The sequence below is a fragment of the Lontra canadensis genome, unplaced genomic scaffold (genome assembly GCF_010015895.1).
Source record: "Lontra canadensis isolate GAN:19392208 unplaced genomic scaffold, GSC_riverotter_1.0 scaffold2, whole genome shotgun sequence".
NCBI lineage: Eukaryota > Metazoa > Chordata > Mammalia > Carnivora > Mustelidae > Lontra > Lontra canadensis.
In genome coordinates, this window is record NW_022630996.1 from 9753948 (window position 1) to 9770319 (window position 16372).

General features: G+C 37.2%; 1 pseudogene; it reads left to right on the forward strand.

Moving 5' to 3' along the window:
• The window catches only part of LOC116872958, a 38620-nt pseudogene extending 24689 nt beyond the window's left edge, over positions 1 to 13931 (forward strand).
• Positions 13932 to 16372: the final 2441 nt, after the last annotated feature.

A 16372-nucleotide genomic window follows, 5' to 3' on the forward strand; every position in this document is an offset into this window, starting at 1 on the left:
AAAAAAAAGATGCCATATAAACTTGATAGATTAAAAAGAAAAGAAACCAAAGTAAACAAGTGGGAAAAATGTCCCAAAGAATAATTATGAACTGGGGGGAAATTGTAATTTTTAAAAGGCTCCAATTAGTTTTTCCAGCTGATTTTGAAAAGTTGGTTCATTTCAAAAATCAAGAAGCAATGAAAAAAGTCCAGAGATCCCAAGAAAACTCCTGAAAATTTAAAACATGAGTAGTAAAAAACAACAACAACAACAAACCCTGTGAGTGGTAAAGAAAAATAAATACATGTTTTAGAATATTGAGAAAATCAGGGGCACCTGGGTGGCTCAGTGGGTTAAAGCCTCTGCCTTCAGCTCAGGTCATGATCTCAGGATCCTGGGATCAAATCCCACATCGGGCTCTCTGCTTGGTGGGGAAACTGCTTCCTTCTCCTCCTCTCTCTCTCTCTCTCTCTCTCTCTCTGCCTGCCTCTCTGCCTACTTGTGATCTCTCTCTGTCAAATAAATAAATAAAATCTTAAAAAAACCCAAAACACAGAAATAGAAAAGACAAAAGGTAAAAGCCAGAAAATTAATCCAGGAGAACACCTGCCTAAAAGGGAAAAGAGAAAAATGCCACCAACATTATTAAAGGACAAATAACTGACATTTTCTCAGAGTTTCCAGATTGAAAAGGTCACCCGCACAAATAAAGGAAGACCTAGCTCTAGGAATATTATTGCAATATTTCATAACATCCCAGATAAAGAAAGATCCTAAAACCACAGGGAGAAAAATAGAAAGAAACAATAGTCCAAAAAGAAATAATCAAACTGATGGCATACTTGCCATCAGTCACCCTAAATCCTAGAAAACAATACAGTAATGCCTTTGAAGTTCTTTCAATAAATGAAAATAATTTTCACCAAGAATTCCATATTCTACCAAATTATCAGTCAATGGTCATCATGGGCTAAAAGCAATTTCAGATACATAAGAACTTGAAAAATTTCTCTCTCACACACTCTTTCTTATGAAGTTGGCTAACAAACCAAGGAGTAACTTAAGAAATAAGAAATGCAATAAATAGTATTTTCACAGGTCCCACAGGTCAGTGCTGTTCAATATAGTTTTTAGAAATTCTAGTATCAATCCAGAGACAAATCACATACTATAAAAGGACTTCATGATAGTTATATAACATAATATCAATAACATCAACCTTAGGAACATTAAAACAAAAGTAGAGATGGCCAAAATTATGAGGTAGGACTGCAGAACAAGTAAAAGAAAGGGTGGAGGCACTAATTTCCTTATCTTGTAAAGTGAAGTATCAAAAGTAGTGGTATTTATTTGCCAATAAAATGGTAACTGTGTCCCAGACACCTGTAGTAGTCTCTTTAGTTTTTCCCAAATAAGACACAAGGAAAGGATATCCTGTAACATGGAGAGGTGGGGCGAGATAAACAGATAACAAAACAAAACAAAACAAAACAACCGAGCAAGTGTTATTAATATGTGAAGCAAAACAGTAGTGTCAGCTGTACGGATCAAACATCTCATGCCTCCATGCCCAAATTTACCTTTGACAATGATGGTGCACCAGTATTTGGTTGTTCTTAAAAATGTTAATGCCACCAGTTTATTTTAGTCTGTGAAATTTCCCCCAACTTCTAAATTAAAATAAGTTCCCAAACTGAAGATATTATCCAACCAAAACTATTCATGCAATTCAATTAGAGACATAATTGTATTCTATGAGAAGAGATGTGTGTTTTTTGAGCTTCCTTTATCTCATCCAAATCAGTGTTATATCTTCTTGATCTGTACTAGACAATAGGAATGAAAGTCTTCTACAAAGAGATTCCTCCTCAAAACACATCATCCCAAAACATAACTAATAGGATTTGTATAATATGTTTTGAATGGTAACACAGTAGAAATTAAATCTGTTTTATAATACTTTTATTGACATAGAGTGACTCTCTTTGCCTCATTTTTTTTAACTTCTACATTGTCTGATTAATAATATGGACACCTCTTTTCTTGTTTATATTATTGACCTTTCCTGTCAGTTCTTTTTCTATATTTGTGTTATGTATCTTGAAAGTGTCCCATGTGTTGATATTAATACAATTCCCAAAAAAGTAGGTTCTACCATTTAATATTTTGTCATAATAGTTATACTTGCCCAAATTTTACACTTAAAATTTTATACTCCTTTAATTTTTCCTTTGTCATCTACCTTGTGTTATAGTCTAGGTTTTATATGCTTCAATTCCTCAGTGATTAGAAATTTTGATTTCATTTTAAAATAAAAAACTTAAAAATTGTCAACTACCAACTTAAGGACTGTCAAATGTGTGTTTAAGCTTCCCATAATTTTGTGGGATGACAAAGAAGATGCATTCTAATTTTGTTTCTTGCTTTGTGGAACTGTATTTCAAATAAGTGCAATTTTTCCCAAATACTCAAGTGGCTGTTCCTTGTTAGCTACAAAAATTCTTACTACCAACCCTACACCATTCATCTGTCTTTAAATTTCACGGTTATCCAACTATACAAAAATTTTTATTTTAAAGAAATTTAATTAATTGTAGTCCTTCTTGACCATATATGGTATATCCCTTGAGCAAGTCCTTTGTTGAGGTCTTTCTTATTCGCTGATAGCTCCTTCATCCACATAAGGTTGCTAAGGAGAGGCTACCCCATTGTGTATGGTTCCCAACTGCATATTTATGCTCACACATGCCCTATTTTGTTCCAGGAATTGCATTTTCTAACTAAGTGCAGGAATAGCATTTCCAATGAGGTATAAATAGTATACAAGGTACAAAGAAAAAACATGACATGAAAGCTCAGAAGACAATTCCTAAATTTCTACCAAGCAGCTGCTCAGGATTGGGTTTCCCTTAAGTCAAGTGTATACAGTATTTTGTTGACTAAACTGCTAATAAGATGAACTTAATCAACTAATTGTGATTTCTGCATAAAAGCTGATCCATGTATAACAGACAGTAGATATTTTTCCCAGTCAAATTGTTGGCCATCACCCATAATTTCCAAATATAATTGAATATCCTTTTCTTTTATTTATCATTGTTTGTTTAATGAGAAGTTAGAAGAGAATATGGTAGAGACTGTTAATCTAACTCCATCATATCCCAGATGGGCTGAGGCTCTTCTTTATCTAAGTATAGCCTGATGTACATATAATATTTAATTTGCTTGGGACATGGAGTGGGACACTAGCTTTGTGAAATGCATAGTAGCATTGGAGCAGAGGAAATACTCACCTAAAAATAAAACTGGAAAGAGGACAACAAAGCAGAGACTGAGGGAAAAAAATATGTAAATAAATCAGAGAAATGGCAAATTCCTAAAAACTGTCACTGAAGGGTAGAGGTTTGCTTTCCTCTCAACAGTCCTTGATGGACATTGAGAGTGTTCTAGACCTGAAATGCATCATCATTATTGTAAGTGTCAGTGGTTGGAAAAGTAAAGGATACTGGGTAACTCACTAAACTCATTAATCACTTAACAAGTGCCAACTATTAGCCAAAAAGTAGATAGAGTAAGCCTCTGGAGTCTTGGAGTTGCTGAAATTACAAACATTCAAATAAGATAATCTGATGTAAAAAATGTTGCTAAAGGTAGCCATAAAAATAACTAATTGTAATTAGGACACCTTAGCAGATTCCAAACCTCACAGTTTATGTACATTTGAAGATGAAAGCTATATCAAAGGGCTTTGTAGGCAGAGGCCATTAAGATCTAGATGCTTAGAGGTGGCATGTCAATATTTGATCTTTCAGTTAAGGTCAATACTCTCATTTATTTAATGGAAAATTCTTTGATCAGCAATTCCTTTTGAAAAGATTTTGAAAGCAGAGTTTTCCAAATCACCTATTTAGTGAGAATAACAGAATAATAAGAAGGACAGCTGACCCTACCTTGTCCAGCTTGGTAATGCTAAGCCATGGAGATTCTAGCAACTGGCCCATGATCTGGAATTCAGAATCATTTCTGGCAATTTTTCAGAAAGAGGTGACACTCCACTTGTTCAAAAAAAATCTTTGATGGTTATGGTAATGGCATCTGGTACTATGGGAAGGCAGAAGAGAAATACAAGCCATTTAGTGAAATTAGCTGCATCAACCATGGCTACTGAGATGGTGAAAGATGCTTTCAAATTGCTTTCAAATCCTAGCAGAAGCTGCTTCTAGATCCTCTACATTGTTGTGTTCCTTTTTGGAAAAAGGTGTCCAACAAATATTTTTTAAGAATTATATTCTGTAAAAGAAGTCATGTTGATGAAAATGAATTGGTTAGAACACGGTAATCACCTCTCTCACAGAACAGTAACAAATCTCAACATAACCGTAGTTGAGATAAACAGTGAGGCCTTGTTTTACACTCATGGGTACTGTGCTAAGCACCTGGAGTAGAAGGACAGTAACTTTGGCTCCTGCCTGCCTCTTTCTGGCTGGGTCAGGCATTCTCCTCCTCTACTCCCATGTTACACTTCACAGATCTTCACCACTGCACTTACTGTGTTGTGATGTGACTGTCTTTATGCATCTTTCCCCTTCCCCTAATGCCACTAAACTGGACCTCCTTGTGAGTGAGGGCTGAGTCACAATCATCCTCTCAACACTCAGCACACCATCTAAGGCTATGCCTCAAATATAGTCTGTCTCTCATTCCATAAGTATCTGTTGAACTAGGACAGGAAATCATAATCTTGTGGTAGAGAAAAAGAATGCAACTATAGTAACCATAATGGAAAAATAAGGCAGGGATTAGTGCCATAATAAAGGTGGAGCTAAGTACAAATGGCTCTTTAGAGTTTTTTCAAGCCTAGAAGTGTAGCTCTAGGCAAAGAGATTTCAGAAAGATGTTACTGCATTTTCCAGACATGTCACTGAAATAGTTGGAGATATTCAGTACTATGACTTCTTACTGAATTTGGGGAAAAAAAACAGAAAATTTTTTTAAGTGAGATAAATGAAACATAAGGGGAGAAAACATTCAAACTTGTAAAAGCAGTAAGTGAAGTCACCATGTTGACATCCATCATGGCGCAAAAATCCTTGTTGTATCCAACTGAGCTCATAAGTATGAATATTATAAAAATAATATATATTGAGAGAGAAATTTGCTACTATATTTTTATAACCCTAAAGAACTCCCTTTTTCCCCCATACAATACCAAAACTACTAGAATGAAGTCAGAAGACTTCTGTCTACTATTTCATGTATTTTGTCATCCTTTAAACCATAGAGAAGCAACATTCACTTAGATTTACCCGGAAATTATCTACTAGCATAATCCTTGAGTGAATTCTTCCCCTTAAACATCTGTCATAAAAACTGCAATCAAATGGAGATAATGTATGTTAAAGCACTGAAGGAAGTTCAAAATATTATACAAATGTGTGATATTTTTATCATAATTTGAATGTATACTAGTCTCTCTGATTACATAATTTGGGCATTATTATGGACATGGAACACAGGGTCAACAACACATTAAATGTCTAATCTCAAACTGTTAGTTTGGTTGGCTGGGATTTTACAGTATTGTTATTATTTCTTAGCAGTAGACTTATTCCACGATCCAAGAAAAGTCCACAAGAGCAACCCCAAGTTTCATCTTTGAGTATTAAACCATAGTTCTCTTTCTTGGTTAATTAAACCTTTTCTTTGCTTTAGAGAGCAAAATCTATATTCATTTGGCTCTGAAGGTGCCTCTTCTTGTTCCTTCAAGGAAGATACTCTGATCTCTTGACCCATTAGAAACAATGGTCTCTGTTTACAACTTCTTCAATATTCTGTATATAAACATGACCCTGGGAGATCAGAAAGTAATGACATCATCAGAGATGAGCAGTCTTTGAAAAAGAGTAAGAATCCAAACAAAATGGGTATGGGCCAAAGAAAGGACAATATAAGGACCAATAAACAGAATATGTGTCATAGACAGAATCACATTCAATACATTTAAGTCCATGAGGGCATAAATATACTAAACACAACACACACACTCCACTGGTCACTTTTGGGAGATAGTAGAGAACTGTTTCATTATTTTATGACTGACATATAAAGGGAAGTGACTATCTACCCTACTTTTCTTATGAAATCTGTACAACATGGCAACACAATAGTTGAAGGAGAATGTTTCTTTTTATGTAAGTTCCAGCTAGTAAATGGAAATGAATGATATAATTAACATATGAACATCATACAACCTCTAGTGGATTAATAGGTTTATGCAACGATTTTCAAGGGCTTCTAATGTCCCAGAAAGAGAGGCAACCAAACATCATATACCTCCTAAACACAGCCTAGAACCACCTATGAAGTAGTCTTGTGAAAGTAAACAAATAAATAGCAACATGAATCTAAACGAATCTATATATCTCACTAATGAATTGTAGGAAATCCCAGAGAAACACAAAACATATTAAGTGATACCATGTGGATGCAGTCAGAAAATTCATATTGTGGGAAAAACTACAAGACCAAAAAATATACATACGGTCCCTTTAAAAACAACATACCAGAAAACACACACACACGCACACACAAAATGACAGAGATGAAGAAAGACTTAAGAGACAAGAAACATACAAACCAGTTGCCATACATATACTGATTCAAAGAAACAAAATGGGGGTCGGGAGAGAAAGAAAGGAAGGGGGTGGAGGGAGAAAGTAAGGAATGAATGAATGAATGAATGAATGAAGAAAAATGCAAAGAAAAAATATGTAAAAGGATATGAAGCATGATTCTGGAAATATGAACACTGCTTGAATATCTGATGATACTAAAGAAGTATTGATAATGCCATAGTTATGACAATGACATGGAGAATTTGTTAGGATGAAGAGATCTTATCATTTAAAATATTTAATAAAATGTTTAGAAATAAAATATGATTTCTGAACTTGACTCAAAAGCAATGCAGGTAGAGTAGTAGAAGTAATGTAAGTAGAAGTACAGAGTAAACAAGATTGGTCAGGTATTAATAACAGTTGAATGCAAATGAATTGTCAAAGAAAGGTATATTGAATTTATTATACTGTTCTTTTTGCTTTTGCATATATCTAAAATTATTCACAGTAAAACATGTTTTTAAAAAGTGTAAGACTGTAGTCAAACATCTGAGAAATAGACTGGGAAATCCTAAAAGCTTCATAGATCATGGCCCTTAGTGAAATATCCTACTTTGGACACACTGGTGAAAAACCAGAAGAAATCAACATCCTCTCCCCAAATGGCCATAAGAAACTAGTCAAGAGCCAAGTATTCCCTCTTGTCCTCTGGGAGCATTTCATGTTCATTTTTTGATCCAAAGATATCTTTAATAAAATGGGATGGTTGATAAAATCTAAATGGAAATTAACAGAAATCTAGGTAAGACAATTCACTTCTGTATAATTCTAAGTCAACATAATAGATTTTGGAAATAACATATGCAATAGGAGATAGTATAGTAGGCAGTAAACCCAAAAGAAGTCTACCAGAGAAGTCTACCAAAAAGAAAGTGAATATTGCAGTGAATTCATAGCCAAGTATCAATCAGGACAAGGTAACATGTCAGTACCAGTCTAATCTCTGTCAGAACACACCTCTGTATCATCCCCACTGAAGGTAGTTTACCACACTGGAAAGGTTCTAGAAAGAACCTTTCCAAACATCATATAACATATAACCTTTCCAAACATCTAAACCAAAAAGGTTTAGAAAGCCTGAAAGACCTGCCATGTCAGAAAAGTTTGAAGTAAAAATATGCTTATTTTAGCAGAGAGAGGCTTGGGTGGGGGTGGGGGCCTGATAGGTCCAGGCAGAGGATGGAAGTGTTGTCATAGAAAATGAGTGTCTCCTCCTTGTTAGGTCCAATGGGAAAGGATTACAGGCAGCCCAAAGCCAGAAACCATGGAAAATTTCAACTACAGGTTTGGTTGCCAAAAATATCAGAGGTCATCTCTCCCTGGAGGCATGCTCACATGCACTAGACAACCTCCTTGCCTTGATGTCATAAAAGGAATGATATTCAAGTCCTTATGAAGAACTATATCATAACCATTCTGCTTATTTGGTTCCCCCCCTCCCCGTTCTAAATTGTCAGGTACTTCAGGGATTATTACTAACCTATTTGTATCCAAATCACAGCTTCCATTCTTTAAAATTAGCCACCTTTCCCTCCTCCTGACTGATGTGTTCGCTGTTGTCATGATGCATGGTTTGGAGTATAACGTTTGATCACAGATAGGTGGTTGTTACCTAGTTTGAGCTCAGCAAGAGGCAGATGGGTGATGAGAAAGGAAGAAGATTCTATATATACACACCTAAGCATAAATGATGGGGAAGGGAAGAATCAAGATAAAGAACATGGCAAGTAAATTGTAGCCATTACTTTTAAAGTTTTTGAGTGGAAATAAAAGGCTTACATTGCAGTGGGTGTAAGTGGAAACTCTACTCTGGAGATTTAGGTTTCTAATTTACAGAAAAACATCAGAAACTTTGAGCCCTTGAGTATACTTTGTCTATGTCTTTTCCAGGATCCTGCATTATTCCTTGTCACTCCTTGACCTAAAGATGATGGGTGACTACTGTCAGTATTCTAAAAACAAAGGAATACAATTAATGATACTGACTAACATTGATGTTCTTCTGAGAGGATGGATTTCCTGCCCTCAAAAGCCCTTTGAATGTTGTTTTGAAATGTGTAGCATCAAAATTGAAGATTCTTTTTCCCTTTCCCCCCAGTACGCTAAACTAAGCAATTTGCTGAAATGATAGATACCACGAACTTTCTTCCCAAGCAGGATTCATTCTGTTTTTATATTACTCTAGATATTTGGCCAGATTTTACGAATGCATGACATGACTAAATCTAATTAAACCTAATGCACACTGGAGACAAAATATTAGACTTCTATTTATGTAAAGTTATTTCTTTAATCATGTCATGCCATCACTAAAGCTAAACTAACCCAAAATGAATAATATAAATAATAATTGAGTTTTATAAATGTGTTTCAATTTCAGAGCAGAATTTAGTTTTATCTAGAGACATCAAAATCCAAGCTCTGGCTCTCCACTTTATTAGGTATGTAACGTTCATGTAGTTTCGGTTTCTCAGTAAGTAAAATGAGATATTCAGAATGGGATCACCTTCTTGGTTCCTCCTAGTTTCAACAGTCTTTGAAAGTGAGTTGAAAAATTAGAGCTAAAATGCACCCTATATATTTTTTAAAAATGAGTAAAATATGTCATAGAAACACAATATGTGGAAAGATATTAGATGAAAATGTACCCAAACGATAAGACCCTGCTTTGGGGGAGGGAGAGGGAGAATAACTCACACATAATTTCTTTTTCTTCTGTTTATTTTTATTTGTCTTTTCTAATGGGGAAAGCACACACCTTTTCCAACATTTAAAAAGCAATATTTACTTCAGGCTACTACTTTATCTAAGAGTGTGATAGATCAAATGTTGTCAGCACAGAAAATAAGGTTTGTTTCCCATGTGCTCCTTGTTTAAGATAAGGTTCCAAGCAGAGCACCACAGCTATACAGTGTCAAAGAATAAAGTTAACAATATTTGTTTTGTCATTGGGCTAGTTATGAATAGGAGAATCAGAGGCTCAAATGGATCAAACATGTCATTTAGGTATCACAATATTTTATGTTATAATTTAAGCATGTAACACTTAAGTTCCCATTCAAGATATTTAGCTAGATTAAAAATAATAAACCAGTAGGTTTGGCTTTTAATATACCTGTCTATATCCCACATACCACTGAGGTTTATCATGGGGGTTGGTTAAGCAGGATTTTGTTATTTCAAATATTTACTTGGAGTCTGAAAATTTATTGCTATGTCTATATCTGAGGTCCAGGCTCGGTTCCAAATTTGCCATTAAATAATGCACAATGCCCTCGAGATGAGTGAAGAGGCTGGTAATATGTCTTATATTCACATTGCTTTAGTAGAAAGGAAAAGATGGTCAATTCTTCTGGCAGAGAAGGCGATCATCAAAGAAATAATAGAGGATGTGATGCTTGTACTGAATCCTGCCAGAGAATGACTATTTCAAGGCAATGACAGATTCAGAGTCAAATTTCACAAAGATTACTAGGACAAGCAGTATAGAAAAAGAATTGAGGGGCTGGGGAAAGGAAGAAAGACGAAAGAAAGAAAGAAAGAAAGAAAGAAAGAAAGAAAGAAAGAAAGAAAGGAAGGAAGGAAGGAAGAAAGAAAATAAAACATAAAATATTAAAAAATGAACCCGAGGCTCAATTTTATATTCCTCTCATGGTACTCATCTCTCAACTGAGAGATCATATCAATTGGAAAATACATAATGAATATTTCCTTATATTTTGCCCTTATATTTCCTTATAATTTTCCTTATATTTCCTTATATTTCCTTCCAGGATCCATCCAGCAGACACGATCATTCCATGCTGGGATTGGTTCTCTTTCAGCATGAGCTTCCAAAGTGTAGTATTAACAAAACTCATTGAGCAAAGATTTCCCATTCCTCTCTTTCCTTAGAATTCAGGAATGACTATAACACACGGAAAAGTGGAATATTCTGTTGTAATGAAGGGGATTCTGAAGATGAATCTGGGCAAACTTTCTATTTTACTCTCTGTGGTTGAGATAGAACATCCAATGTAGGAATGTAGAGATAGGGAATGTTCTGGACTGTCTGAAGGAACATAGGTCATGAAAAGGGTAATCATGGAATCACTCAGAAGAAGAAAAGTAGTAAGGGAAAACACATCAAATTCATGAAACATATATGCTTTCAGAGAATACAAATGAATGCCAAGAATAGGGGGAAAATAAAAAGACAGGAAAGAACAATGACAGAAAGTAGACCCGATAAATTAATGTTACATTTTGAGGTGAGTCTGCTCATGCTGAAGACTGGCAGTAAAGATAGGATTCTGAGGGCTCCAATTTGTGGCATGAGGGCAAGAGGACACCTGTGCCCATTTGAATGCATCTAGGACCCCTGCAGAAACAGTTTAGTAATGAAAAGCCCTGGAATTAGTAGAAATAACAGAAGTGGGGCCACATCAGGAGAAAAGATCCAGAAAGCTGCGGGAGAAGTTGGTGCATACCAATAGGAAAGACATTAACAAGACTTGGAATGGGATGGGGGGGGTGGAGGAATTAGGGGACAAGCAGCCAGATCATTGTGATCACAAAAAAGGGCCAGTCTCATCTACATATTTGATAGAAAAAAAATAAGTAGCACCATATGCTAGGGTTTGGGGATAACTGAGGACTCCCTACATGAACTTGGACAAATTCATTTTACCTTGTTTGCTTCTGCACCAAACAAGGTACATAATTATATCTTCTACAGCAGGGCTGTTGCATTACCTCAGTTAGAACGAGGGAAGGCATTGAGACCATAGATGAAAAGCTCTCTCACAGCCCAACTTATAAAGTCAGGAAGAGGATGTGTGGTCCCCCAGCTGCAGCCATTAAACAAACCCTGTTCCCAGCACAGAGCTGAGGTCACGGGATGAACTGGGTACACAGAGAAGGACTTTGGCAGCAGCCAGAGCTGCATGAATCAAAGTTGTGAAACAAAACGACCATCAGCTGCATTCAAGCCCCATTGTGGAAGAGAATCAATATTTGACAAACATTTTGCAGAGGACACAAATTAGAGAAGAAAAACACTTAAAAATATTTCACAAGAGCCAAACAGCAAGCAATAATATATGCAAGGAAATGGTCTTAAGCATTTCTGGGCACAAAAGCTGGCAAACTCATGCTCCGTAAATGAGAACCTGAAGCTGGCTCTGAGAGGGCTCTGATATTTATGATAGATCCTGCATCATCTCTATCAAATACTCCATCACAGTGAGAGGCTAACTATATCCAACAAGCAGTCCAGGCAAAGCCCTGTGGTTGCCGATGCTTATTCAATAAACAGGTGTGATACGTGATTCTAATCAGTAGGAAGCAACTGCATGTAGGCATTCAATGACTGTCATGGGCTGAGTGTACAGCAGGAATAAATATGTCTTGGTAACTCACTGAAGAATAAAAATAACTTCCACTTTGGTATGTCATTCAGACGCTTAGTATATTCCACACCATGACACATTTTATTCTTTTTTGTTTTTTAAGATTTATTTATTTGAGAGAGAGAAAGAGAGTGCATGCATTTGTGAGCAGGGGAGGGGCAGAGAGAGAGAGAGAGAATCCACAAGCAACTGCCCACTGGGTACAGAGCCTAATTTGGGGCTCGACCTCTCATCCCTTAGATCATGACCAGGATACCTGTGTGGCTCAGTCAGTTGAGTGTCTGCCATTGGCTCAGTCATGATCCTGGGGTCCCTGGATTGAGTCCCACATTGGGCTCCTCCCTCAGTGGGGAGCCTGCTTCTCCCTTTCCCTCTCCCCTACCCCTCGTGCTCATACTCTCTCTCTGACAAATAAATAAATACATAAAATCTTTAAAAAAAAAGGAATTTATTAAAAAAAAAATCAAGAATCTGACGCTTAACCGAGGAACCACCCAGGCATCCCAGATACATTTTATTCTTAAATCAGGGGTCAGCCAACTTGTGTAAAGGACCAGAGAGTCAATATTTTAGCTTACAGACCATATAATCTCTTTCTTATCTGCTCAACCCTATAGTTTTTGTAAAAAAAACAACCACAGACAACATGTTAACAAATGCATTCGACTGTGGCCCAATTAAACTTTATGGCCACAAACAAAAGACAGGTTTAACTTGGCTCGCTGTAGTTTGCTGACACCAGTACTATTGTGTAAGACTAACTATCCCCAGGGCCGCAACATGTCAAGTGAATATCAACACTTAATAGCTTTAATAGCTCTGTCCTCTCTTTCATTGCCTGCCCCGCACTCTCCAGATTACTCATCCTGTCACTTGATAGATCCCCTGTTTTAACTCTGCATAGTTAATATGGATGTGAACTTGTTATTTTCCTGTTTCCTGTACCTTCTCTCCACTCTCCAAAAAGATACAAACATAACGATAGCAAAGACCTTGTCTGTGATCCTCAGTCCCTGAAACAGTATCTGGCACTCAGCAGAACTAGTAAATGATGTTAGTTTATATCATATACTAAGATATTCAGGGGTTTTTCCTCTTATCTCAGATTTTTAGCTAGCTAATAGACAACTGAAATGCCCACATTCTAAAGTCAAATGTATGTGTGTGGCCAGCAGCATACTTAGCCCAGGGAATGTGGAACAAAACTTGCCCTTCTGGTATATCCTCCTTCCACACAGTGTCAGTCAGGCACATGGCTTGCTCACCTGTGGGATTGCTACTCTCTCTCTCTTTCTTTTTTTAAAGATTTATTTTATTTATTTATTTTAAAGAGAGAGGTGGGGGGAGGGGCAGGCGGCGAGGCAGAGAGTGAATCCCCAAGCAGACTCCCCACTGAGTATGGAGCACAAGGCAGGGCTCAATCCCAGTACCCTGGAATCATCACCTGAACTGAAATCAAGATCCAGCCACTTAACAAACTGAGCCACCCAGGCACCCTGCTACCATCTCTTCAATAATGTTCAAAACCAAGCTTTTCTCCCTCCCAAATAAAATACCTTTCCCAATCCCTCTATTGTCCCTAAAGCACAAGCTTTAAGAATTTTGTCATTTTCTTGGTCTCTCTCTCCCTGGCTCCCTACACTCAGCCGGTTGTCTTTCCCTTAGCACTTCTTCCACATGTTTCTTGCTTTCAACCATCACAGTTCCCATCCCCATCCGGGTGGGCTGGACTATGGTGATGGACAGCACTGGTTTTGCTCACCAACTAATGCCCACCGCTACTGAGTCAGCTTCCTATATGACTGCAGACTATCAAACTTCCACCAACACTACTTCTGCTGCCAAAACCTCAGCCTCGCATCGACAGCTCTTTAGAGCCTGATAAACTGGAATATTTCCTCTCGGATTACCTCTCACGACTGTATGTTGTGGGGGCCAAGGGCAGGTTATTCCGAAATGTGCCACTTTGACATATTATTTTAAATTAGATTTACTTAAGAAACAGCAAGTGCCACACTGCTCTGACCTCATTTTTTTCCTCCAAAATGCAGAAAAATCATTTTCCCATAGGAAAGGTACCATCTCTGTGCCAAGAGGTAAAGAGACATCCTTATCACCAGAGATAGGGAATTCAGGGCCAAGAAAATTGTATAAATAAACCTTGTTGCTTTTATTAATTTATTACCCTGGCCCAAATTCTGTTTAGAATTCCTTACTAACTATAGCTCCCAAACATAAATTTTCTTTGTCCTGTCAATTCCTCACAGATTTATTGTTTCTTTGTCTAAAAAGTATGAAAGCTGCCTGCCTTGGTCATTTCCTTGATCTCAATTTTATTATTGGGTCTCTGCGAACATGTAATTAAAAAATTTTCCCCTTGTTAATCTGTCTCACATTGATTTAATTCTTAGAAAGCTAGAAGATCTTGAAGGATACAAAATATTTTTTCCTCCCCAACAATGTAAAACAACCTTTTACCTATTCACCTTTCCCTAAATGTGCCTTTCCTTCCCACATTTTAACTTTGCCCACTGCATCCCTCTCTGTCTCCGAAGAGCCTTTTGAGAAAAAGAAGTACAGCCATGAGACTGAGAGAAAATATTCCATACCTACCTAATTATCATCTGGACTGAGAGTCCCATAAAAAGGGGTAATATTAGAATGCATTACATGCATTCCACAGGATTCCTCTAAACTTTAGAATCACAGAAAAAGGAAGGTAAATCCTAAAAATAATTCCTCAGGAGCAGTAGTTCCCAAGCGTGCTATGATTCTGATTTAGTGGCTCCAGGGTAGAACCTATAAATCTCTAGTTTAAGAAAATTACAAATTAATTATGTTTATCAGACTGGTATGGGAATCTCGGTTATCTGCCCAGAGGTGATTAGCCCTGGGGCCTAAGAATCAGTGATGAAAGAACCCAATATAGCTCACCACCCTGGTATTGTCCCTAATTGTTTTCATACCATGAGGAAGATCATACTGTTTTTACCTAGCCATATACTACATCTTCTAAGAGACCTATAACATCCTTGTAGCTTACATTACAGGCTTTTTTTTTTTTTCCTTGTAGATCAGGCACAAGCGAATAATCCAAAGGAATTTAGTCCATTTGCATGGCTACAAAGTTCGGATCTGAATAAATTATTATTCCCCTTCTGAAGAGAAAAAGCAGACATTATTAAGAGCCCCCCTCCCCCCCAACACACACAGTAACTTCTGCACATAAAATGCAAATCTAAGAGAAGGACCAATGAGAAGAATTTTCAGCTCCATGACAAAGTGGAAGGGGAAGAGGATTAAAGGGCCTAATCAGGGGCTACTGGGTGGCTCAGTGGGTTAGAGCCTCTGCCTTTGGCTCAGGTCATGATCCCAGGGTCCTGGGATTGAGCCCCGCATTGGGCTCTCTGCTCAGCAGGGAGCTTGCTTCCCCCGCCTCCCACCCCCGTCAAATAAATAAAAAATATCTTTAAAACATTTTTTTTTTTTTTTTAAAAAGGGCCTAATCGGAGTCAAAATTCCACCTAACTGGGAGAATGATCCCTGGCTAGAGAGTATTCACCCTTCATCTTGTGAAGTCAGCCAAGAGACTGTCACAGAGTCATGGGCTGTTAGAGGAACAGCATCCATGAAGGGGCATCTCCAGAGCTAACAGGTGTCTCAGCACCACAGCAGTAGATTGATGGTATAGAACAGATAGCGTGCTGAGCCTTCCTCTTACCTCTCTACCTTCCCACCCCCATCTGTTAGGTGGGACAGGAAGCTAAGAACCAGCTCAACGAAAAGCTTCTCTACTTTTCTCTCCGGAGAGTGCTTTGTATTTCAGCTAGGCTATATTGTATTAGTGTTGTCATAATATTGTGGTAATTGTCATAGCACTTAGTGATTAAAAAAAAAAATCAGTTAGGCAATTTTGCTCATGGCTGTGAACCAGGTGAGACTAATTAGCGCTTAAGAAAACCAGACTGTTCTCGATATTCTTGATGAGTTTGCACCAAGAGCTGTTCCTCTGCTTCCCTATGGAAACAAAAGGCCAAGTTTTACTCCTTTGGGGAAGCAAAGGCCACACTCCAAAACAAATCAGGAAAATAAGTGTCCAGTGCTTTTATTATTAACAAAGACCAAATACACTTTCATAATTGATTCAAACTCAACTATTTAAAAAAAAAGAAAAAAACTAAGAGTGACTTAAGTAAAAGTTGTTTTCTTAAATAAATAGAAGTCCAAAGTTAGTTCCACAGATGATTCAGTGGCTTAGTAATATCAGGGCTTTGAGTAAGCATCTCTGAAATGACCTCACCTTTCCCTCATGGTCACAAGAGG